This window comes from Muscardinus avellanarius (assembly GCF_963383645.1).
Source record: "Muscardinus avellanarius genome assembly, chromosome: 8".
In the NCBI taxonomy this organism is placed as follows: domain Eukaryota; kingdom Metazoa; phylum Chordata; class Mammalia; order Rodentia; family Gliridae; genus Muscardinus; species Muscardinus avellanarius.
In genome coordinates, this window is record NC_137794.1 from 58156565 (window position 1) to 58183463 (window position 26899).

A 26899-nucleotide genomic window follows, 5' to 3' on the forward strand; every position below is an offset into this window, starting at 1 on the left:
CAGTACTTGAAAGGATGAGACAGGAGGATCATGGATTCATAGACAGTGTGAGCTACTTAGTGAGGCCCTTTGCAACTTAGTGAGACCCTATTTCAAAATGAAGAATAATAGGGCTGGGAACGTAGCTTGCAAATACCCCTGGGTTCAGTCCCCAGTACAGAAAAAAAAAAAGATGTCTGTGTATCCTATAAAATCGGTAATAAAAATTGATCATATTAGACCACCCAGAGATGCTGGAAAAGACGCTGGAGATGCTTGTTTTCTATTCCTCTATAATCCATCCTCCATATGCCCCTTCTCTAGATACCCCTGCTCAAACACTCTTGCTCCACCCTGTGTGAATTCCTAGGTTGTGAATATTGTTCATGAGCTAACAAAAGAATGGAAGCTTGTGATAGCAGAAGTCCATCAACTTGGACTGAGTCACAAACCTCAGGCAGCAGGGTGAGTCCATCACTGGAACCAAGCAAAGGAGAGTCTATGATGAAGAGTGTCTGGTGGTTCTGAGAGCAACAATCCAGACAGACAAAATAGTAGGAAGAACTGCAAGGTAGCTGGACAGCAGGAAGGTAGGGCTCTGCAGTCTGGTAAGAGCTCCAGATGGAATACATAATAAGGATAAATCTTTGAAGGTAGAAACCAATGCAGAGACCACTTTCAGTCACTAGACTTTTACAAAAATCTTTGGTGGCAATGTGAATATAGTTTACGTTGTGATTTTTGTCTTACTTCAGAAAATTGCCTAGAAATATTTCATGCTATTCAGTATTATTCCATCTGTGCCTAATGTGCTATGCTATGTGAGGACATTTGTTTTTCCTTAGGTTTTATTTGCCCTCCAGGTCTATAAATTTTTAAATATTTGTATTTAAAACAACAGACATGGAATACTGGTCAGTAGTAAAGTATAATCATTGCACAAGTTGGAAGAAATAGTGATTAAAAGGTACTTGTAATCAGTTAAGAAGAAAAGGTCATTTATTATGATGACAAGTAAATATTATGGCTTTCTATTTATAATGGGAGATTTTGAGGACTGAAAAAACACTCTTAATATACTTTATATTGTATATTACTTTAATCACAATAAAGGATATGATAGATTTTCACTAATGTAAGAAATACTTGCTTTATTTTTTCTGATAATACCATGAATTGCTCATAGAAACAAAATAAGGCACAGAATAATGTGGACATAATGTAATATCAGAAAGAGGAAAGATAAAGTTAAGAAAAATGTATATTCTTTGAGACACAGTTAAATGTAAAAAAATTCCAAAATGCTTGTAAATTTCCTTGAAGTACAACTTTATTTTTAATGTTTCCTATGGGAATAAGAGCAGTCTTTGGTTTATTCTCTGTCTGAGCTAAAACTCCTATAATGACTTTTCTCCTAAAAGGTGAATAAAAAAAAGTACCTTAATGAGTCTCAAATAAAATTGGGCTGTGTTAAAAAAATAATTATATTGGATAAAACTGAACAGGCTAGGAACATTTTATTCAAGATTATTGCAATATTCAAGAGAGATTGAACTCAACATCTTAAAGTGAAAGACAACACAGTTTTAAGTGTTGGGGTGAGCTACTAGAAAGTATTGTCAAACTCTAGGGGCAAATCTAAAGAAGATAATTCGGTCATCTTTGTTTGGTAATAGTAGCTTATGGAAGGTAGACTCCTGAACATCCACAGACACTGGAAAGCAGGGGTGCTAAATTTATTGATAATTACATCTCATAGGGATGGCTAACAGGACCTAGAAAGACATTCTGGGGTTATGGAAGATTTATACCTCAAAGGAGCAGACAAAGAATTTGCAATCTCAAGTTTTCAAAGGGGTAATTCATTACATAAGGGGAAGACATTGAACTACGATTAAAAAAAAAAAAAAAAAAACACCCTGTCTAATGTTTGGTCAAGCTGAGGGTAAGGTTAAGGCTGCCTTGGTTAGTTCCTCATGTGACCTACCAATACACCAATGCTTAGCCTTTTATTTGGTAGAGAAATTAGCCAATAGAAAACAGACAAACCTAGAGTCAGAGGTGACCTATACTGGCATAGTACAGTGGCACCTAAGTCCTTGTTAAGGTTTCTCTACATTTGTTAAGAAAGCAATGCCATGAGTCAATTTAACCCAAAATATGTACAAAGTATCTGAAATAATGGATGATGACTCTCTTTAATGTCCAGAGGCAGAAAATGAAGATAGTCTGGCTCTAATCTCAAATCTACCATCAGAATACATTTGGCTTTGGTTTTCTAGATCAATGGCTCAGGGTAGAGACATTAGAAGATGGTGGGTTTGTTTGTTTGTTGTTCCTTTTTGTTTTTTCTGATTAACCATAGAGAAACTTTCAGTTTTTGTTGTTTCTGTTTGCTTACTAACTTGGATTCTAACCTCAGATGCTTTTCATGACTTTAATAAAGTCATGAAAATATTCTTTCTCTACTCAAATTATTTTTATTTATTCAGTTTGTTTGTTTGTTTGTTTGTTTGTGGTACTGGGGATGGAACCCAGGGTCATTCTACCTCCAAGATACAGCACCAGTCCTATTCTTTATTATTTTGAAGCAGGGTTTCACTGAGTTGCGAAGGGACTCACTAAGTAACTGAGGCTGCCTGTGATCCTCCATCCTCAGGTCTCCACCTCCCAAATGCTGGGATTACAAGTGTGCGCCATCACACCCAGCCTCTTCTACTCAAATTCTTACTGAGAACCTTGCCAACTTGTTCATCAAAGGCTCCACTTAACAAATGCATGAATACCTAATATCAAAGGGAAAAAAAAAAACTGTCTCCTGAGTAATTGGTTGGTTTTCTATTTTCTGATACAGAAACATTTCCAGTACAGAGACAACAAATTAAATAAATAGTTAACCTTTCACTTCCTGGAGCACGGTTCTTGGGTTGGAATATTAGTGTCATCAGCTACAACTGTGGATCATAACCATGTCACTTCATTCTGTGCTTGTCTTCTCCTGTCTAAAAGAAACATCAATAAATCTTACCACCAAGGCTATTGTGACAATGATATAAGGTAATACATGTAAATCTTCAAACATGGTAAACTATTACATTATAGATTAATACACAGTAAGGTTTTACAGATAGCATCATTTTATCTGTTTCTCTCCATCTCCATCTCCTTCCTATTCCTTTCCTTCCCATTCTTCTTTTTTGTCCCTTTCCTCTTTTACCCTCCATCCCTCCCTCCTTCTGTGTGTGTGAGGGAGCTGTTTTGGCTAAAGGATACTAGTTCTTAATCACATCTATGCAATCTCTCATACAAAGTATTTAGACTTGTGTTGGACTCATAGACATTGCTAAATGTTCCTGTTGCTATTATTTCCTTCATTCATAGAAATGGTGTTTTCAGTCTGGATATGGATTTTATGTCTTCTTTATTGTGGGTTCTTTAAGCATTTCATAAGAGTTTAATATAAAATAAACATAAAATAAAACAATAGCAGAAAATAAACATCTATGTGTGAGAGGTCACAGATAACTGTATGAGATATGAGGCAAATAAAAACACAGTGACTGTGTGTTTTTGAAGTTCATATAGTAAGAGGATAACTTGATAAAACTTAACAGAACACCATGCCTTTAACACATAAACTCTGAGGTTCTAGAATGTTTTGAAATTTTATAGCAGAATACGTATTCACCTCCTCAATATTCTGTAAATTATATGAAGAAAACTAAATGCTTGAAAAAACAGAGCAGTAAGAAACTTTATGACAGAACACTAGCATGTAATAGATACTGAATAAAGCAGAAAAGATGTAGATTCCAATTACAGCCCTGCCAATAGATGATTTGTAATGAATTCTCAGGCAATACACTTCTCTCTCTGTAACTTATTTTTGTGTCAAACAATGATAACAACACCTGTTCTGCTTACCCAAAGGGATCTTGTGAAGAACAACTGAGACAATGAATTTGAAAATCTTGGTAATACACTATATATAAACATATGCATTATACTACCATCGCTAGTGGTAAAATTAGAAGATTTCATTTTTAAACTGTTAGAAATTAGTCACGGTATCTTAAAAGTTTGCAACTTCAAAGCAAACAGATGGGTAAAAATAGCTCTTATATGCCAAATTTAGGATTTTGTTTTCTCTTGTAAGTATGCCTGAAAATAATACCTAAAAACAAACTATAGGAATAGCATATCAGATGCCCAAATAGTAAGTTGATACAAAGAAACTTAAATCAAACAAAATAGTAAGAATATGAATGAAAGAAACCATAAACATAGTCATCAACTCCATTTCTGAGTATACTGACACTATAAACAATCCAGGAGAAGCATTTAGTATAGGTTTAAAAAGCTTTGGGCCTGCTCCTTGATGTTATCTGTGCTATTAACCTTAATCATTTTGTCTTCTATGTACTAATATTTAATTACTTCCATAAATGTATGCCTTTCTCATTGCTGTAACAGTCTTTCTCCTTTTGTATGTTGAGAAAGTTTGTGATTACTTTGGTTTCACTTTCAGGTGGAAAATTCTTCTGCATAATTGGATTTTTTTAAGTATCTCTTAATTATAACTGGTCGTTTCATGTAATTTCCATTCCATCATTTTCCCTTTTTTTCAATTGCTGCTTGTTTATGTTCTATAGACTTTATGAGCTTCTACTACTGAGTGGTTATGATCCACTTTTAATGTTTTTAAGGTTGGTGGTAGTACATGTCCTGGTGATTAACTGCTAGAATTATGAAAATCAGTGGGACATAAAGATTTTTTAAATTATACAGAGAATTTTTCCTATAGAGAGAAGAGTAGCAGTCAATTTAAGGTATATTATGTGTGGCTTATTCTTATAGTCTAGAAGGAAAAGGGGGTGTTTGCATAACTCAAATAACAAATACTATTACTTGCATAAATTATACAATCAGAGGTGTTTAAAATTGTATACATATTGGGAAATTGTGGTAGAAGAAAAGAGGAGACTGGAAAAAGAAATTTCTGAAATATAAAGGAGGCTTACAAGGGGAGGGTAGAAAAGCTTACTAGATTTTTGTATGTTCTAACACAGAGTAAGCATATAAGTTTCATGCACTGGAAGAGAGGATCTGGAAAGCCCTGGTAGCATATGTAGAATGTTTTATTCCAAAATGTTAATAAAGTCAATGAGTTATTTTTCATGAGCAATATTCATGTTTCCTCATGTCTCTGAACCATGAAATCACTACAAGATTGAAGTCGTTTTTATTTTTTTAGTTATTCTTTTTTAATTTTTTTATTAGTGCATTGTTTTCATACATCATAATGGGGTAAAAGACTTGTGTGGACAAACATGTACACGTTGCCCATTTAGCCCCTACCCAATTCCCACCCCATGAAGTCATTTTTAGATATATGTAAAAATCATGTACTATAGATCAGATTTTAAAAATTCCTTTTTCATGTGACAAAAAGAAATAAATCAAAATCAGAATATTTATTTATGACAAATTAAGTACTCTGTGTGTGAGTATGTGTGTGAGAGAGGATGCTAGAACACAAGCAGTAATATGTGCAAGAATATTATTTGTTCCCTTCCTTTCAAACTAGTGCTTCCCTTAGAACACTTCCTTGCTCAGAAAACATGAACAAAGGTGACAATTATTTTATAAAACTTAAGTAAGGTTTTATTCACATATTTTCCATGAGAGAAAAGTGAAGAAAGGAAATAATGAGAGAAGGGAGGGAAAGAGGAAGGAAGGGAGCAAAGGACAGAGAGGGAAGGAAGGAGAAGGAAGGAAGGAAGGAAGGAAGGAAGGAAGGAAGGAAGGAAGGAAGGAAGGAAGGGAGAGAAGAAGGAAAGGAGGGAGGGAAGGAGGAGAGAAAAGGATGTATTAGAGAGAAGAATATGATGTAGCCAGTAAAAGACTCCTAGACTTTGTTACTCATAGTTATGATGAAGATATTCACTAGGAAAGATGTGAAGAAATCTTTAGCACATACTAAGTAGAAACTAAATGCCTACTATATGCCTACTATATATATATATATATATATATAGAATATATATATATATATATATATATATATATATATATATATATATATGGAAAATGTGCTGTTCTAACATTCACATATAAACATTCAATATGCCACCCAGTTTATATTTTAAGGTAGGTCACTCTAAAACTATGCTATAAATTTTATAGAAATCCATGTAAACATGTTTTCTTGGTGCAGTGATGGAAAAATGCATATATCTTTTTATTTAGATAGATATTATATTCCAGTTTAAAGAAAAACAAATATTAAGAGTGTTTTTTTGTAACTGAGTAGTAGATAAATACTTACTGCTTCTTTTCTTCTTTCTTTCAGTAAGCCAGGGACTTAGTTATAACTCCACTAGTGAGGTCTATTATTTCTCTTAGGTCACATGGGACCCGTTTTTTAGCAGTCCAATCTAATGGACTTCTAGTAGCCTCCCTAAGTACCTAACTATAGGCAAAGTGAATTAGGCAATAGGGAAAACCCAGCTCATTAGGATCCAATGTGCTGTACTCAGAATTAAATTAAAGAGTCTCACCTCATCAAACTCAAGAATTTGCCATAACACAGACACTGACGAACAAAGGCCATTGTTTCACAACAGAAGATGGCTCTATCTTTTTCGAATGCACACAATATAAACACCTTCTTTGATGTTTCTGGTCAATTCATAAGGTCATCAGAGGTTTCAAAAGGTTGCATTGCAGAGTTTTATATGGATGGCCTGGGACTGGGCTGCTCGATACATTTCAACTTATTTCTTGCCACGTTCCATCCAACTGCTTCTCCAAGTGCACCTCTGTGCTTTGACTATAAAACAAGGAAAGCAATGCAGGGGCTGCGGAAGCAGTGAAAGAGAATCAGGGCATAGACAGAAATGTTAAATTAGAGCTTGTCCAGTGCTCTACTTGGCTGCTGAAATAAATACTAATGAGAATAATATGTTTAAGAGGAAAAAATGACTAGTTTGAGTTTTCAGATGAGTTTGTTATAACAAAAAGTTCTCAGATCACATCACAAGAGAATTCAAGAAAGTAGATCTTCTTTTATAAGGAAAAGAAGACCTGGAGGAAAGGAATGCCTGTCCTTATGAAGTAATTATAGAAGAGTATTAAACTTATTTTAACTAATACATAACAATTCTACATATTATTGGGGTACCTTGTTTAAACCAAGGTACTATCTACCTCCATTTTCATTTATCTATGATAAAAACATTTAAAATTCTTTTTTAGATTTTTGAAATATACAGTATAATATCAATATCTGTAATTACCATAATGTGCAATGGCACACCAAAATTTCTTTCTTCTATAGAACTTAAATTTAGTATGCATGATCACACTTTTAGCTAGGGAATTCAACTTTTTATTACTTTTTGAAGAAATTTTATACTGTTTTTATAATGGTAATACTAATTTATAATACTAATTTATATCTCCTCTAATCATATGTAAGAGTTCCTTTTTCTCTATGTCCTTGCTAGTATTTATTATCTTTTGTCTTTTCATTATCGCTGTTCAATTCAGAGGACACTTGACACTATGGTCTGGCAGCTCGTCACGATGTTACCCATGTCTTGTGCCATGCCATCTTTCCCAAGGTGGCCACACAATTCTAGAATGGCAGGTCCAGCTGATACAAATGAGGACAGACAACACAACATTTATTCTGTGGAGACATCTACTCAGACCATGCATGCGCTGTGATCTTGAACACAACTCATTCCAAACCCTGATTTTTCAGGTTAGGTGACTCATTAATATTTCACTCTCCTGGTCCTTCTCTCTTGGTGCTGTTAAATCTGAACATGACCTAGGCAGTAACCAACAGTTGCCAGTACCCCACATACAGTTTTGTCCAATAATATGGAAAATATTTTAAGTCTATAATTCCATGATTAGGGTAAGTTTCTACAGTTGCTGTTTTCTCATCCTTTGAAATACAGTCTATCCTTGATTCTCCTTCAAGTTTTAATCCAATTATTCTGTTCATTTTCACAAGAATACAAGGTTGTTCTTTGGAATAGCCAAAATCAGGATCATTCAGACCACTGCATGCTCGAAGTAAAAAAATAGGAAACTGAAAAGCAACATCTATTAATGTTCCATCAATACAGACTATAAGATTCTTCTGTTATTCTTCAGAATATGATTTTAAGAACTTGTGAAGGCCATTAGTGTGCCTTTGATAGATAACTGGATCAGATGCACTAAAAGTATATTCCAAAGCAGTCACTGCTTTCAGATAAACCATTAAGTCCTCGACTAGGAATCTGGTATCAATATTTTGGTACCTTATCATTCAGAGTCTGAAGCATTGCCCACATTGTGAATGAGAAGAGTGCAGCCAAGAACCCATAAAAAACTAGGTAAAAGAACGAGATCAAAACCCAGCTCTTGGCTGTATGCACCAGAAATTTGCCGCTGGTTAGGTTGTACAGGAAGACCTTCTACTCAGCCAGGCTCTGGTTAAAGGACTTCTTCTCCATCAGTATCATGGTGGGCATTCTCGCTCTGGTCCAGGCTGTGTGTGGCAGAGGGCAGCTCGGAGGATGGGGAGCACCCAGAAAATGCTTTTAGAAATCGTTTTTTATACTTACCTGTGATTTGCCCACTTAAGAACCAAATACTATTTTATTTTATATTTTATTCTATTTTATTTTCAGGACTAGTTTTTATTAAAGAGAAAGACAGCTGGGCTTGGTGTTGCACGCTTGTAATCCCCATGCTTGGGAGGCAGAGACAAGATTATTGTGTAGGTTCGAAGCCAGCCTCACTAGCTTAAGGAACCCTGTTTCCAAATAAAATATAAAATAGGTCTTGGAGTGTAGCCTGGAGGTAGAAGGGTTCCATCCCCAGTACCACCAAAAAAAAAAAAAAAAAAAAAAAACCAGTATAACAGTGACTATCTCCCACACTCTGGCATACATTCAAATTGATGATGTATTTATATTAAATAACTAATATAATCTCATTTCTTAGAAATATTATGAAATCATATTTTGATGTTTTTATTTTGGTGGTGTTTTCTGAATCACATTAACTCTTTGCTAGTGTTTTAGGTGTGGTAGTAGGCTTATTAATAAAAAACACATACCATATTCAGTGACACTTTCAGAACACATTGAAGCATTTGAGCATGCTTGCCTCATACCTAAAGTCTCAAACTGCATGTCTGGGCTGGTTTACTGTTGTTTTATTAATTTGGAGGTCAGCCCATCCATTTTTATTTTTCAATTCTCACATTATGGCTTTTTCTTAATCTTCTAGAGGGGGCATATAAACCAAGTAAAAGAACACATAAGCTTGAGAGTGCCTTAAACTCATACTATATAGTTAACCAGAATAAAAATATCTAGTATAGTATAAAACCTGTATAGGGGTAATTTTTTTTTTTGGTGGTACTGGGGTTCCTGGAAGCCCTTCTACACTCCCAGACCTATTTTTACATTTTTATTTGGAAAGAGGGTCTCGTAAGACAGTGCGCGTGGCTGGCTTCGAACCTGTGCGATCCTCCTGTCTCTGCCTCCCAAGCGCGGGGATTACAAGCGTGTGCCACCACCCCCAGCTTACAAGGGTAATTTATATATTAATTTCCAATGTAGGATTTTGGTAAAAGCCTTAAATATTGCCTGTGATTCTGATATTTCTTCTTTCTTATTTTGATAATTTTTTAGATTTTCAAATATTACTTTTTAATATACATTTCTTGTTTTATTATAGTCTCACATCATAATGTAATTCATAGTGATAGTGACATACATGCATGTAGCACTTGGTGAGCTCCACCCCAGCTTCTTCCTTGTTCCCTCCCATTCCCCTCACATGATACTGAGATTAGCATTGATAATTTCACATATGTTCATAACATCAATGAAAGTGTTTCCCTCGATAATTCTCCTTCCTCCCCACCTTCCTCCATACCCTCTCCATCCCTCCATTGGAGTTTCTCCTCCAATATCTAAAGCCCCTCTTGTATCCAGATTACTCTCTAGTTTTCACATCTGAGAAAAAAAGCATATGGCCCCTCACCTTTTGTGACTAGTTAGTCTCACTTAGCATAATGTTTTCAGGTTCATCCATTTTCCTGAAAATGACATCATTTTGTTCTTCTGAACAAAATTGCTAAGTAGAATTTTATTGTATGTTTGTCTGATGAACACCTGAGTTGACTTTATTATGTAGCTGTTGTAAATTGAGCCACTAGAAATATGTATATGAATGTACCACTATAATATTTTGATTTTGTTACTTTGGGAACATATTTGTCTATGTGTTGTATGCTATTTTTTCTATTATAGGATATTGATTACTTAAGCCTGGCCCTTGCTTTTGCCTGAGAAAATACTAAGCCTGGGTTCATATGCCTGAAGAGAGTCTATTTTAAAATTTTTTAATCATTTGCAATTAAGAAAAAGTAGCATTTTGTAATCTGCCAAATTCTAGAAGCTGCTGGGTACCTATTACCAGAAAATTGTTCTCTTTATATTCCGGTGGCCTGTGGCTTTCTATTCCCTTCTGTTCTATATACTCCGTGTTCTCTAGCTTGTTGCTGTACTATTCTAACCACATATTGCCACTGGGAGGCATTTTTTGTATTAATTACTAGAAGGAAGAAAACACATTTTAAAATTGTATTAATGTTGAAAATAATATGAAGAATAATGAACACTGCAATACTTCCTTTGTAAGACAACTCCCTGCCCATGGTAGACAGATCTTTTGTTCCTTAATTATTTTATATTTAATATTTACATGGGTTCCAAATGGAATTTGGAACAGCAAATGCAGTAGTGAGGGGTCTTTGAAAATAATTCTTGGTGTTCAGTTCTTTCAATAGGAACAATGTAAAATATTTTGAGTTTCTGATTAGGAAGTCATTGCTATGCAAGTAATATGGTACCTATAATTAGGAGAAAGTAATGGAGCCCTAGAAGACCAAAAATAAAAGAAACTGAAATAATATAAAATGACTCTTAGTATAGCTTGCTATCTAGTAGAGACATGGCCACATGTGAAATGCTTTTTTATTTTCAATGCTCTGTTTTTTCAATTCAATCACATTTATTATTTAGTATGTCCCATGGGCTGCACTTAGATATTGTGCATAGTATGAAAAAGAGCATAAGACATAATCTATATTCTTGGGACTTCACAAGAAGAAAAGATGGAGATGAACAAATAGAATAATAATTTAATAATTATAATGATGGGGGGGTGACAGGGAAAGGTAGGTGAACTGAGTATTCAAGAATGAATAAGAGTTTTCCAAATATATGAAGCTAAGGAAAAACAATTCAGGGAGAGAAACTTGCAAAGATTAGAAGTATTTTTTTAAAAAGTACAAGCCACTCAGTTTCCTAGAAACTCTGAACAGCTTGCTATGGCTTGACTTCAGGTATCTTGTTATAAAAGGTAAAGATAAGGAGATCAAAACCAAATCATAAAGGACTATGAGACCTTAAAGGTCATCTGACAGAAAGAGGGAGTCACTCATCTTTTATCTGATGAAACATAAGACTACATTGAAGGTTTTGCAAACAGAATGACAACTGGAAGAAATAAGAGGTGAGAAGAAAAGCCATATCTATGGTTAAAGCAGCACAATTCACAACAGCCAAACTATGGGAACCAGCCTAGGTGTCCATTGACTGATGAATGAATTACAAAACTATGGGATATGGACACAATGGAATTTTACTCAGCCATATATAGAAGAACAAAATTATGTCATTTTCAGGAAAATGGAGGAAGCTAGAGATTATGCTTAGTGAGATCAGTCAAACTCAGAAAGTGAAAGGTCTTATGTTTTCTCTCATATCTGGAAGCTAGAGAGAAATTGAGAAAGAAAAGGGAGTACAGATAAATGAGAGGAGAACAGTAGAAGAGTGGAAGGGAATTTGAGGGAGGAGATGAAGAGGTAAAGGGGAGATTTAAGTAAGGAAAAAATTCAAAAATACTATGCAGCATTCGGGAGTCTGAGACCGGAGGATCGCGGTTCACGGACAGCCTCAGCTACTTAGTGAGGCCCTCTGCAACTCAGTGAGACCCAGTTTCAAAATAAAGAATTAAAAAAAAATGGGGCAGAGGGTGTAGCTCAGAGGTAGAATGCCCCTGGGTTCCATCCCCAGACCCGAAAAAAAACACTATGTTCTTATATGAAGTTATCAATACCAATTTCAATATTACATTGTACAGGTTAGAAGAGAACAGGGTGGGATCAAGTGGCAAACACACCAAGTGCTATGTATTCACGTTTCTATCATGCTGAATCTCATTATGATCCATAATTACAATGTACCAATAAAAAATAAAATAAATCCACCACTTTCTGAAATAAAAACTCAAAATGCTGGGTGGGCCATAACAAATAGGAGAATGAGGAGAATGAAACGTATTCTCAATTTCTCTACCATCAGAAGAATGACTAAGCTGTTTCATATTCTACATTGACAGTTGTTTTCCATAACTGGAAAATGAATACAAGAAACAGGAAAAGAATCTGCTACATGCTGACCCCAGTGTGATCTTGTTAGGAACTTTCAACAAAATAGTAGCTTACATTGACAGAAGAAAATTCCTTTAAAGTTTGAACAAAGGTTGAACAGGCACACATGTGATGGAAGCACTGGCGAGGTAAACATTTTTTAGGCCATCCATCTTTCTGTGACCACACCAACCATCTTGTTCCAATCGAAGATTTTTCTAACAAACATGCTTTTATCTTGGCCATGGGAATGAAAACTTAGATAGAACTCCAAGAAAATGACAATTTTATTTCTCCATTTCTCCTTTATTGAACACCAAAAAATATTGTAAGTAGTTACTATGATCTAGTCTGCCACTGTACCTCCACTGCAAAAACAAAGTATTTTACAATATTGTCCTCTTCAGAGTAAATAGAAATAGCGCCTTATTTTGTTTGCTGAGCTTTTACCCATATGTTGTCAGATTTTTATCAAAAGAAAAAAATACCCCTTTTATTGCATGAAATAATCAAAAGAGCTAAACAGACACCAAACTACATTTTCCGCTGTGTAAAATAATCCAGAGAGTTATGTAGTAAATCAAATGTTTTACTATTGTATTATACACAATGACCTATAAATTTTACTTTCCTTTCTTCTTTTTTAAACAATATATCCCCACTGAAATACATTCTTTTCTAACCTATATTCAAAATCACATACTTAGCTTGTATTTACACAATACCAAAATCTGAGTAAATGGCAAATTTTCAATTTTTGGAAGGTAATTAGATTAAATTAAAACCTAGATTTAATTTCTTTAAGATTAAAATACAAATTGTGGAACAATGTCAAATTAGTGGAATCAATCTGATGTTTCACTTTTGAGCTACTTCAGAAAATTTTTGAAAAAAAGAAAAGAATGTTTTAACCTTAATTTCTATCTTTATAAGTGCAAAAATATGTTGTCCAGGTACATACAGAAATTAATGTTTATTTACCACAGGCTAAGGGATAAGTATTTGTATTTTGTATTGCTATTTGTAATCCTGAAAATCAACTGCTAAAGTAAAAGGGAAAGTTATTTTTTTAGCTCAGGCTTCTTAGTTTTACCCTGGAGAACTAATTAATAGCTATGTCCTTATTGGTCTCATGAAGTAATGCATGATAAATCTCTAAATACAAGCAATTTTATTTTAGAGCCCTGTGTGTATGTGTGTGTGTGTGTGTGTGTGTGTGTGTGTGTGTGTGTGGTTGTGTGTGTGTGTGCACATTTCTCATCATTATGTTCTTCTAGGAGCTCTTTTAATTAAGTCACCTACTCAGCATACTTTTGACAAACATTTATTCAGTGTTACACAGTCCTAAATTTTGGTTGTCTAAACTTAGTGTTATCCACAGAGTAGTGAGAAATGTTTATATTAAGAAGCAACACTACCAAAATTAGATGTGGAACTGCTTCATTCTCACAGTATCTAGGCTATATATATATATATATATATATATAGAGAGAGAGAGAGAGAGAGAGAGAGAGAGAGACTTTTTTCTTTAGAGCTTAACATAAATCATAAATGTTGACCTTTGCATAAAGCAAGTTAGTACCATTATACAACAAATTCTATCCATATTAAAGTAATTCAATGGGGTTTTAACCTTTCAATCTAAACACTGTTAAGTGCTATGTGGGATACAAGGATGAACTCACATGGTTGGGGTAAAGCCTCTCAGAAATAAAGAAATGCAGACTATTGTGTTAGGTTTTCAATTGTTTAATTTTGTATTTATAAGCAATATTTCAAAAACACAGAAGGATAATCTCTTACTGAGAGAATACAGTTGACCTTCATAAGTTTCTATAGAAGTATGCCTTGAAAAATGGAAGCATGCCTTGAAAAATGGCTAAGTGAACCTCTGATAGAACTAGAAGAAAAAAGCTATTCTAGACTGAATAATATCATGTTCTTTCAGAGCATCACATCAACATCACATGATGACAATTTGTCTCCTTGCTACCAATGCTAACTTTTGTCAATCGGTTAAAATGTTATCTTCCAGGATTCTCCACTCTAATGTTAATTCATAAATCACAGGTTTGAGACTAGTCTCAGCAACATAGTGATGCCCTCAGTAACTTGGTGACCTTTTTTTCAAAATAAAAACATGAATTAGGGCTTGGAGTATAGCTTGAAGATAGAATGCCCCTGGATTCAATACCCAGTAGCCAAAGAAAAGAATTATCTTCTCAATAATTTTCATCTAGTATTATTGGCACTCATTAATAATTCTTACCTAAAACAATTTTTACTATGATTTGCAAATGTTCATTTTCAATTTTCAGCATCATTTCTATATTTATTAGTTAACATTCTACTATAAGGTAGAACTTTTCTTTTACCCCAATTATTTTCATATTTTTCCCAGTATAGATTCAGGTCTTCTTCTAACTAACAAATAAATGAAAAATCTCCTCAAATGTAACCAATAGGAGCTTCTTTAATGCAGTGTTGTTCTTTTTCACAAATAAATCATCTTTAGGAGATATTACCTTATATTTATATATCACCTTCTTCTTAATCTTAAATGCTGTACAGACATTATTTTATTTATTTTTTATTTCTAAAATTTTTATTGGTGCATTGTATTCATACATCTTAATGGAATACAAGATGGTGGAGGTATGCATGCACACATCACCCCATTAGTCTTTACCCAATTCTCGCCCCATTCCCTCCTCTTCCCTCCTTCTCATGTTTGGCTTAGTGATTGACTTTGATATGCTTGTGAATGTACATCATGAAATTTAGAGAATTTCCCTCTTCCTTCCTCCCATACCCTCAGTTAGGTTGCCTTATTTGCTCATCTATAGTATTTCCTTCTTTGTCTAGAGGTCTTCCTATGACTCATTTTCTCCCTAGCTTTTGCATATTAGGAAGAGCATACGATTTCTTATTTTTTGTGACTGACTAATCTCACAGACATTATTTCTAATTAATAACCACAACAGCCATGTAAAGGAAGTATCAATCCCATTTTACAAGATGGAGAGACTGTAGCACAGGGAGGTCAAGTGATTTGCCCAAGTTCACACAGTGAAGTTCTCCAGTGTTGTTTTGACATAATTCCATCATTTTTCTGAGCATTTCCAAACTTTTGGGTTGAAAAGATTTTTTAGGCTCATTTTTGTGTAAGATCTGAAAACAGTCATTTTTTTAACCCTGATATCATTTTGGAGAGAGAGAGCATGTACTCAAAAATCAAGATCTGAGTGCTAATTACACACACTGTTACTGTCATGATATTGTAGCTGATATATACTCAATATTTTAATACCTAGCCACATATAGAAATAAACATATAAATAATATAAAAATATGTAATAGCTAATGTGTGAGCATGTTTGTATGCAGGCATGCATGAGTGTATAATATGAATTCCTATCTTTTAAAATATGTTTTTATTGGTGAATTATGGTTTCACATTATACTGTAAATCACACTGCTAGCGACATACATGCACACAGCAGTGGGTGGGATTTTCCCTGGCTCCTGCCCCATTCCCCTGTCCCCATACATAACACTGAGATTGACATTGGTATTCTCACATATGTACATAAAGCTGATAGTAGTAATTCCTTCATTTACCTCCAATTTCACAGGGTTCATTTTATCCTCTTCCTTTACCATATCTGTATGTAACAACCCTGAGAAGCTTAGTTCCCATTTTACTCAATGTATCAACCTATTTGTTCAGTACCCAATAAATTTGTCAGGCAGGCCAACACCTTTGTCCTGAACTTTCTGAACAATTTGCCAGTGTGACAAGCGCCCTTCTACAGGGGCCTGATCCTATCATCTCAATGAGGTTGAACAGGCCATGTAAGCCCTGCCCTCATTCTATGCAATATAACAACTTACAAGATTCATAATTTAAAATTCTCAAATGTACTTCCTTATCCAAAAGTGAAGTGCTCAAATATGTAAATTTTGTACCCGTCTCATCCAGAAAACTTTGGTCAGTGTGATTATTTTTACGCTCTAAAACAAGCCTTAAATATAGAATGTAATTAAAGTGACTTAATCGTAAAATCTGATAGTCTATAACACTATGATAAACCAGGAAGTGAAATGACCACAACTTAGCCTCTCCATGGCTCAAGCTGCTTAAATATGTACGCTGGAGAATTGTGTTTGGAAGCCAGTTGCAGAATTCCCAGAAGTTAGTGCTAAAAAGAATAAGAAGCTGTTCCATGATAAGTGAAGAGAAAAACATCAGACATCAATGTTTTTGAAATCACTAACTGTACTTCCACAAAGCACCATTCACTAATCTATTCTGTATATTGGAAATTTTGCCAGAGTGTCTCACAATTATAGTTAAAAATTAGAGACTACTTACCTCATGCTTCCATTCTATGCATATTTAGACAGTTTTATTTAAAGCCCTCTCATCATTCAGTCTTTTCCATAGTGCCTAGGTTTAGTAGAAACACGTATGAACATAAAGAATAACATCTACTCACAGCATAATTGTGAGGACTTAAGTAAGATGATGTATGTTGTGTCTAGCACGAGGGAGTTAGGCTTAGAGTAGGCAATCAATAAACGTAATTATTTCATTCTTTTTCTAGCACAATGGTGAATGTCTAGTTGGTTCTTAATAGCTATTTGTTAAGATAAATTACATCTCGGCATTTTAACACTTAATACTAACCTGTCTTGATTTCAGATAGCTTTTGTTGAAGATTTACAACCAGCTTATTTTGACTAATATTTTCAAATGAGATAGTTGATTTACAACTTTCTTAAGTGAATCTATGTGATAGTAGAAGTAGGGAAAGAGAGAAAGGCATCCAGAAAATTTGAAGTTAAAGTTACTTATTAAAAATTAAATCAAATAAAAAAACAACATGTAATAAATGAGATTCATTTAATAAATGAGATTCATTGCCTATAAAATCAACTTAAATGATGTCAACAGCTAGAGTACATTGAATATTTTTTTCTAGGCTGGGTATTTTTACACAGCTCTTCATAAATAATTCTATAAAGTGTATGTTGTCATCAGTATTATGCTACAGATGAGAAAGTGAGGTAGGTATATGAAGTAATTTTTAAGAACACAATAAGAAGTATCTAGATGGAAACACTGGCAATCTGACTTCAATCTGCACACTTAAGTAATTAATTTCCCATACCATGGCCTATGAATGGAAATGTATTCCCAGTACTTGGGAGACTGAGACAGGAGGATCACAGGTTCACCATTATCCTCAGCAACTCAGCAATGTCCTCCACAACTTGGTGTGACCCTTTTTCAAAATTAAAAAATAAAATAAGGCCGAAGGGGTAGCTCCAAAATATAATGCCCCTGGGTTCAAACCCCAGTACCGCACGTGCGCACACACACCCTCACACACACACACACACACACACACACACACACACACACACACACAAAATATTAAGCAAATATGGTGTGATAGATGCTGTTGTAAGTACTAAAAAGATGGCAGTGGGTTATGCATGTTTCTCTTCCCTAGTAAAATGAGGATGGATATACATATGTAATAAAATTTTTATCGTGAGAAAATAAACAAATTGACCTTTAATCAACAAATGTATAATTTGCATTATATTTGGTCCAAACAAAGAGCTTCTTAATAAAAGCAGGATGATATGTAAGACAACTAGAGAATGAGGAGCTTATGAGGAATGCATTTGAAGTTGGTTCTAAGCCTTGACTAAAGGAGAAGACAACAGAATCAACCAGGTTTCCTGGTTCTAAAATGAAAATGGATGTAGTAGACTACCAGAGCTCAAGGTTACCTCAAGAGTACCTATCCTTGTTGTGATTTCAGGCTGTCTGGTCTTTAAAGTGTTGGGGACATTTTGCCATTGAGTAATACCAATGGAATCAGTAATTGTAGCTGTTCTCACTAATTTCTGCTAATTTAACTTTTGATCAAAACCTATGTTAAGTACTTTCCAACATGTGATTGCATACATATAAGAATGCACATGAAAACACACACACACACACACACACACACACACACACAAACACACACACACCTTTTTTTACTTGATTCTCATTTCCTAATAACATGAATACTTCTTATTGAGCAACATTGTAGTCACAATCAAATTCACTTTTATGATAAATTAATGGGGTTACATGTTAGAACATTTTTATTTTCAATACTGGGGATTAAATACAGGCATATTCTCCCTCAAACTATACCCTAAGGGCCTTTATTTATTATTATGAAACAGGGTCTCATAAGTTGGTGAAGTTCTCACTAAGTTTCTGAGGCTAGCCTCCAAACTACAATCCTCCTGTCTCAACTTCTCAAGTACTAAAATTATAGGCATGTGTCACCCTGCTTGACTAACCTGTTAGGATTTTATCACAAATACTAAGCTTTCTCTTTTACTACCTTTTAAATACAATAAATAAAAACTAAACTTTGCAAAATACACTCAACAACCTTATCTATTTGGTTAATATCTTCAAGGTATTAATCAAGACCAGCACTGCTCACTCAGAATTACTCATGCTCAGCTAATGGGCTATGCCTTCATTTCAATCTTGGCTAGAACATACTAATGTCAATAGATGGGCCTGCTTATATGCCCTCGGAGAATATGATAGGGTTTAAAATCAACAAAATAAACACTCTTAAAGCACTGCTTGAACTTAGTAGTGATTCTGCAGTACATAATTCAGCATATTTTCTTATGACATATGCTTTTCCCTTCCACACTTTTCAGATGGTGAAGTTTTGTATCCAATTCTATTGATTTTTGGATACATATTGTTGGATACTTAGTGTCGTCAGATCACTTATATTCAACATTGTTAAAATATGTTTTTCTGCCTGGCATGGTGGCACACGCTTGTAATCTCAGCACTTGGGAGGCAGAGACAGGAGGATCTCGCACTGGTTTGGAGCCAGCCTCGCTGGCTTAAGAGACCCTGTTTCCACATAAAAATGTTAAAAAATAGGTCTGGGAGTGTAGCCCGTGGGAGTGTATCCCAGAGGTAGAAGGGCTTCCAGGAACCCCAGTACCACCAAATAAAAAATAAAAAAAATAAAAAGTATGTTTTTTAAGTTGTCCACTTTCTGAAAAAAATAATGATGATCCAGGTAATAAAATTGCTTATGAAAACACAGGAATGTATTATACTCCCTCCTGAAATACAACTTGATTCTAATCAAAGCAAAGAGGATAGTTGACCACTTGAATACAAAATTATTGCCTATAATCAAAGTCAGAAATAATTAAACATATTAAAAAAGAAAATGCATTTCTTTTTATTTATATGCTACAGATTTGTACTTCAAGTCAAAGAATTATATGATGGTGATGTGATTGTTAAAATGACTTTATTATTGGGTGAGAGATTTTAAAATTATTTTGCACAACCTCAAAACATATCTGATTGGACAGTATTCAAACCAAAAGCACAAATGGGGATTATAGGAGGTTTATTCAGATACCGTGTAAAGGCTTCATATAAGAAAAGCCATGAATATAGGAGAAAGGTTTGTGATCCAGGGAAAGCATAGAAAATGGGCCCTTCCAGATATGGAAAGGTGCCCAGGGCAATGGGTTATGCTCTAGAGATGGGGTTTGGAGTGGTCCTTTTCCAGGTATGGAAAGCAGCCTGGATCTTTCCATATGACAGGTTTAATAGTCCCTCTGGACACTATCTTTGCACATATTACACTTGGAGTGATTGATCGTACTTTGCACATGGCACCTTAATGACCCTGCATCATTCCTCTGCCCCCTTTGCACAGGGGAGGAGGTCAAATTGAGTCTTTGCAAGTAAGCTTCTGGTCAGTCCCATTTTACCCCATCTTTTAATATCTATCTATCTATCTAACAAATTTATATTTTTACAAACCAGCTTACACACGTTTCCAAAGAAAAAGATTATATTAAAATATATTCAACTATATTAAATTTTTAGAATTAATAAATATTAAGAAAAATTAAACTATAATTGACCCCTAGCTTAGTATTAATGGATGTGTAATTTTTAATATGAATTGGTATTAATGGTGAGGTCTGATGATAACATCGATTGATTCTTCTGAAGCAAATGTTGCAAGTTAATTCAGTCATGGACAGAATATGGATTAATATGATACCTAACTTATAATGCCAAAGTTTTAAAAATTAAAAGAAACCATGCATGAAAAAGTAAAAAATAACATAACTACAAGAATACTAATTTCCTAAATTTTTACATAAAATAAAATTTTCTTAAGATAGAAATGTATACGTTCTTCTTTTAACATTTTTAAAAATAACTTTGTTGTTTATGATGGGATGCTAATTCCAAATTATAACAGAGTAATTGCTAAAGTGAACTAGAAAAACAAATATGGATAAAATAGTGTCCATGGTTGCAACCAATTATATGTTTGATAAAAGTATCCAAATGTAGATTTTATAACCAACTACCCCTGTACTACCTGAAGGACTTGTTCAAAGCAGAAATTCCTGAGTCTTATTTAGTAAAACAGAACCCATGTATTCTTCAACCAGCTCTATAAGTGGTAGTCATGTTTACCTACTTTTAAGCACCACTGAACCAATTCTAACATTGCTTCCTTCCTTTTGTTTGTAAAGTACTCAAGGATGATTAGTAACAAAAAATTGGACACAATAGAAAGAAAGTGAGATAAATTATTATAGATTGTAATGATCATAACTGCAATAATGAACAGAAGTAAAAATCCATGTGCCCATGTTAGCGCAGTCATTTTATGTGGGCAGAATGTAAATGGCTTGTTAATCATGGGATTGGTTTTAATGCACAGCAGGGAAAAGGGTTCCTTCTTGAAAAACATATATTCATCTTTGTTAATGTTTGGGGAAATGGGACCAGGGGGAAAAGCCAGTAGTAACCATACAAAAAGTTTTGAGAAGAAAAATGGGGAAAACAAGCTGGTCTCTACCAAAATGGGAACTCCAATACTATTGTCTTTCTCTCTAAAATAAGCTATTGGAGCATGGCAATTGGAAGGATTGAAGAGCAAGAGTGTGAAATTATACATACTGTGTCCAAAAGATGGTTGCAAAAACACTGGGGACCTGGAGAACATCATATAAAGGAGAAAATGGAGGAATAGGAAGAGGATATTCTCACCAGAAGTAAAATAGAGGTCCAAGGCATTTAGATTAAGCATTCAAAGTATAAATCATCTAAACATGGGATTAGAATAAAATGTTTAATTCTTTTTCCAATGACATAAATTTTATTATTCTACATTGTTATTATAAATGCATCCTACATCAATAACATGTGCCAGCCAGCCCTTCTCTTGGTTTGGCTGGTTGGTTTATCATCTCAATCTTAGCATTCCTGCATAGATAGTCCCCTTTGATGTCAGCAATAAATCAAACTTTTATAATTAATAGGATTTCAGATTAAAAGCTTCAAAAAAAAAAAAAAACCTTTGGGAGTGGTACACAACAATTCACTACTCATCTAGAAAGTTACTTAAAGCTAGATCCCCCCAAAAATAGTATGTCCGCCGGGCGTGGTGGCTTGTAATCCCCATGTTTGGGAAGCGGAGACAGGAGGATCCCGCAGGTTCAAAGCCAGCCGTGTTGGTTTAAGAGACCCTGTTTCCAAATAAAAGTATAAAATAGGTCTGGGAGTGTAGCCCAGAGATAGAAGGGCTTCCAGAAACCCCAGTACCACCACCACCACCACACACACACACACACACACACACACACACACACACACACACACACACACACAATAGTATGTCCCTTTCTGTATCTCTATATCACACCAGAAAGTACAGGGAATGGTTTTTTTTGTTTGTTTGTTTGTTTTTTTTGTTGTTGTTGTTGGTACTAGGGTTCCTGGAAGCCCTTCTACCTCCGGGCTACACTCCCAAGACCTATTTTTACATTTTTATTTGGAAACAGGGTCTCCTTAGCCAGTGCCCGTGGCTGGCTTCGAACCTGCGCAATCCTCCTGTCTCTGCCTCCCAAACGTGGGGATTACAAGCCTGTGCCACCACGCCCGGCATAGGGAATGTTTTATATCACACCAGAAAGCTTAGGGAATGTACCTGTAGGAAGAGGAATACTAATTAATAAATGATTTCTCTCTGCCCTTCTTGCACATATAATTTTTTGCACACAGAAGGAAGACATTATATCATGAATGTTAGCTAATATAAGTTTCAATGAAGTGCTAACTCTTTAAAGGCATAATATTTTGCTTTATTTAAAGAAATGAGTAAAATTTTTCCTTTTTTTTTTTTTTTTGGTGGTGGTTCTGGGTTCCTGGAAGCTTTTCTACCTCTGGGCTATACTCCCAGACCTATTTTTATATTTGTTTTTATTTGGAAACAGGGGCTCTTAAGCCATCATGGCTGGCTTCTTCGAACCTGCGCGATCCTCCTGTCTCTGCCTCCCAAGCGCAGGGATTACAAGCCTGCGCCACTGCGCCCGGCATTTTCCCATTATCTCTATCCCGCACCTCCACTGCTGACTAACATGCAGCCATTTGATACTTTTGCCAGTGATGCACATACCCTTTTCATGAGAAATCATTAGAGCTCAATTATAAAAACTTACATTGATTCCAAACATTCAAAGTTTCCATGATGCTAATATAAACTAAATGTCATACATTTTACCAGCTTTTCTTGACAAAAGAGTTGATATTAAGGCACTGTTAAGAAAATAAATCATGGATCATTATTCCCTCTATAGTTAAAAAATAAGAAGCATCTATGTGTTAGATGCTATTAACACATGCAAATACCAGTTAAAATGATATCATTAAGTAAAATATTGTGAACAGTTCATGGTCTGACTTGATGTTATTCTGCAACTTCAGTTTATACTTTTTCTGAAAATATTAGTCCAAAACCTGATTTGCCTGGGGGCTGTACAGCTCTGCCATCCACACACTCAGATTTCTTTGATTTTTAACTCCTGGGAGTTCACATTTTATGTTCAGACAATGAAGACAAAAAAGTTCATCTCAAAAACACTGTTAAGAGGCCATTGTTTGTTTGGTTCTTTTTTTTTTGGATTTTTGTTTTTTGTTTTTTGCCTTCTTAAACCAAAAGTTTAACACGGAACAAGAAGTCTTCCATATTTCATTCATTGTGCTCATTGTTCTGCTGGTAAACATCTCCTATTCTATTTTCATTGTAATCTTTGTATCTCTGGTAGTTTTCCTGGAGGATGTAACTACTGTGCAGTATCAAAAGAAGTCAATTAAGATGATATTTAAAAGTCACCTAGTGAAGCAAGAGCTCTTTGTTTACTGCTGTCAGCCTGATAACAAGTGAAGATTAAACAATAGTTTATCTGGGCAGGATGATGGTGAGAGTTGGGGCTCTTTATTTTAACAAGCTGACTTTCCAGAGTGCCTACCTTGTCAAGGATTGTTTCTGAGGCTACAACTGCCCAGGAGGCAGAATGAGAAGAAACTATGCTGCTAGAAAAAAAAAGTAAAGAGCTAATGAATGTTATGCATTCTAATGAAAGTTGACCAAGTAGTCGCGACTAGTTCTGCATGCTCATTGAGACACTCCTCAGAAAAACATATTATTCCAGAGAGGCTATAGTAATCAACATAAAACTAAAATCCCAATCAGAAGAAAGCAAAGACACTAGTATGAATTTGCAAGGAACGATATATATGGGGGGAAAATGTGAGCATTTTTTCAGTAGGTAACAAGTTAGTGGAAGATGAAACACTGCCCCAAACAAAACAAAATAGACATACGAAGGAAACGCTACAAACTAGAAGAGACTAAATAGAAAATGAGAAGTATTAGGGTAGGATTTAATCAGTAGCCAAGTTTAAAATTCAAAACTTGTTCTTCCTAATTTGTATGACTGATGTACACCCAGAAAACATCATCTGTATAGCTCTTGACATAAGGTATCCTAAAACATATTGTAATCAAATTCTTCTTTTATTGCCCTAAATGACCCAGGCTTCTCGTTTAGTTGGGTTTTTATCTGAGAAATTTTAAGAAATAATGCCAACAAACCATAGAACGGTGGGTATAGGGGTATGAAGATTAATTTTAAGCCAAAGGAAGATAAAAGACAAAATAAAGCTACTCTCACACAGAGGGAAGGAGTTCCTAAAAGAAGTAACCAGTGATGTTCTTAAGGAGGTGAGCTTTTATCTCTTCTCATTGTTCCCCACCTGCTCTTCTATGATTGGACAGAATTCGCTTTGGGTAACCAACCAATGCCTTTTCCTCAGTTTCAGTTCTTTATTTGAATCTATATTTTAAAGATCAGTGTTCTCTTCTAATCCCCTCGGCCACTTGTCTGTCTCTGCATCATGTCCCCTTTGTCATTCTTGGTGCTGAAACTTCTTTGCCTGTATATGAACCTTCACTATTTCTTTTCTTTATGTAGCTGGTTTATTTTAACCTTTATGCTCCTGGGTCTTCTGTCCTAAACCGCCTAGTATCCCCAGCTCCTCATTAGGACACCCAAGTAATATTGATTGAAATAAAAATAGTAATAATGAATGAATAAATAGATTTTGTATATAATGTGGCAATGCATGAATAGGAAAAGTTAATCAAATTTTTATATTACATCTTAAAATTATGGACTGTCTAGGCTAAAACAAGTTTTGGAGTCATCTTATTCAGCCATACCTGCTTATGCTAAAGCTAAGATCCAGGAGTCACAATTACCAACTGCTGACAAGAAACCTAAATGAGGAACTTTAGAAAATTTCTATAACAACTTTGCTCCAATAATTAGAAAATTGACTACTATTAGTCATATTAAATTTCATTCTATGCACAATCCCTACCCAACCTATTGGAAAATATAATTAGAACCAAAATCTTCCCCGAACTCAGAAATCCTTTCCACAAAGGCAATAGGGAGAGAATGTACTTTTATTGTTTATTCAGCACTAAGTGATAATCTGATGTGCATTGAAGGCAATCTAAAATATAAAAATAATTTAATCTGTTATATAACCCATAAACTACAATCCAGCACATAAAAGTTTTTAAAATAAATAATGACTAGTACTTAAATAAGAGAAAGTGACAGCACAACGTGTCACACATCTTTTATCTTAATCTTACTTGGTTGTTGGTGTGATTATCTCTCCTTAGCCAGTGGTCTTTATCCAGAGGAAGAAAACACTTCTCATATGTTAAGGACAGAGCCTAGATTTTCAACTTGGAGAAAGTAAACAGCAGAAGTTAGACTCCTATTTTCCTACAGAAGCTGTTAGATAGAAAGATTATTTATGTAATGTTTGCATGTAAAAGAGAAAGACAGTCTCAGGTCATAATGACATTCCCAGGCCATAAAGTTGATAAGTCTGTTCTCTTTAAAATGATGTGTATGGATTTTCAAAGAGGAAAAAAAAAACTTACATGTTTACTGAGGTAAATTCCCTGAAAGAAAGGAGGGGAGATAAATTTGTATTAAGCCTTTTTTTTTATCAAAAATTGTCTCTGTCTTTACTCCCTCTAGTAGTCTAACTTTTCCTGTATAAGCCAAATCAACCTAGCTCTTTGGTGATCTTTTAATACTGCTTTTGCAGTGCCTGAAGGTACCTGAATTCCATGGATGAAAGAGAAACCATGAGCCTCACATTTTTGTTACCAATAGGTATTTGAATATGCTCTCTTTAAATGAGTAAAAGATTCATAGCTTTCAATATTTCTATTTTTTGTTGCCAGGAAATTCTGCAATGTGTATAACCATCTGCTAGAATTCTCTGTTCACTTACTGACATAATTTTAATCTAACATCCTTAACAGCCTTCTAAATGGGAAGATCCTCATTTTTTTATATTTTATTTTTCAGGTCCAGCATTTTCATGAATGATTGCTGCCAAATTTCAACCCGTTGTTCTAAAGACTTCTTTTAGTGATTCATCCTCTTCTGGTCTGTGAAATCGAGTCATCTTTGCTATTTATTTTTAAAGTTTCTTTTTTTTTTTTCACCAGCCACTGATACCCAGCCATTCCTGCCATAATAATGGACAGCAACAACAACAAAATAGCTATAATGATGAACTATTAAGCAGCTGGACTTCATAATTCCTCAACCTCTTCTTCACCAAGGCTTTCTGATCTTAAATTTTTCTCCAACTACTCAGATGGACAAACTCTGGATTGAAATTTCCACTTCTGGAAAATTTAAATTAAATTTTAATCTCTAATGTCCCTTTACCTATTAACATTTTTATCTTTTCATGATCTTGACTTCATTCTCCACAATTTCTATAAAATCCCCACTGAGCTTTGTGCCTTTCTACTCTCCTAGTTGTTGAGGCTTTATGCAAACAAACTTACATTTTTCCTATTGCTTCTTACAGTAAGAAATCAAATCAGCAACATTTTATTTTAATCTTATTTGTGTCTATTCTGGTTAGGGCCA

At 34.7% G+C, this 26899-nt stretch overlaps 1 pseudogene across 1 annotated transcript; it reads right to left on the minus strand.

Moving 5' to 3' along the window:
* Nucleotides 1–7816: 7816 nt before the first annotated feature.
* Nucleotides 7817–8501, minus strand: LOC308266054 (sodium/potassium-transporting ATPase subunit beta-3-like; annotated as a pseudogene). Its single transcript has one exon. The product of its transcript is annotated as a sodium/potassium-transporting ATPase subunit beta-3-like (transcript).
* Nucleotides 8502–26899: the final 18398 nt, after the last annotated feature.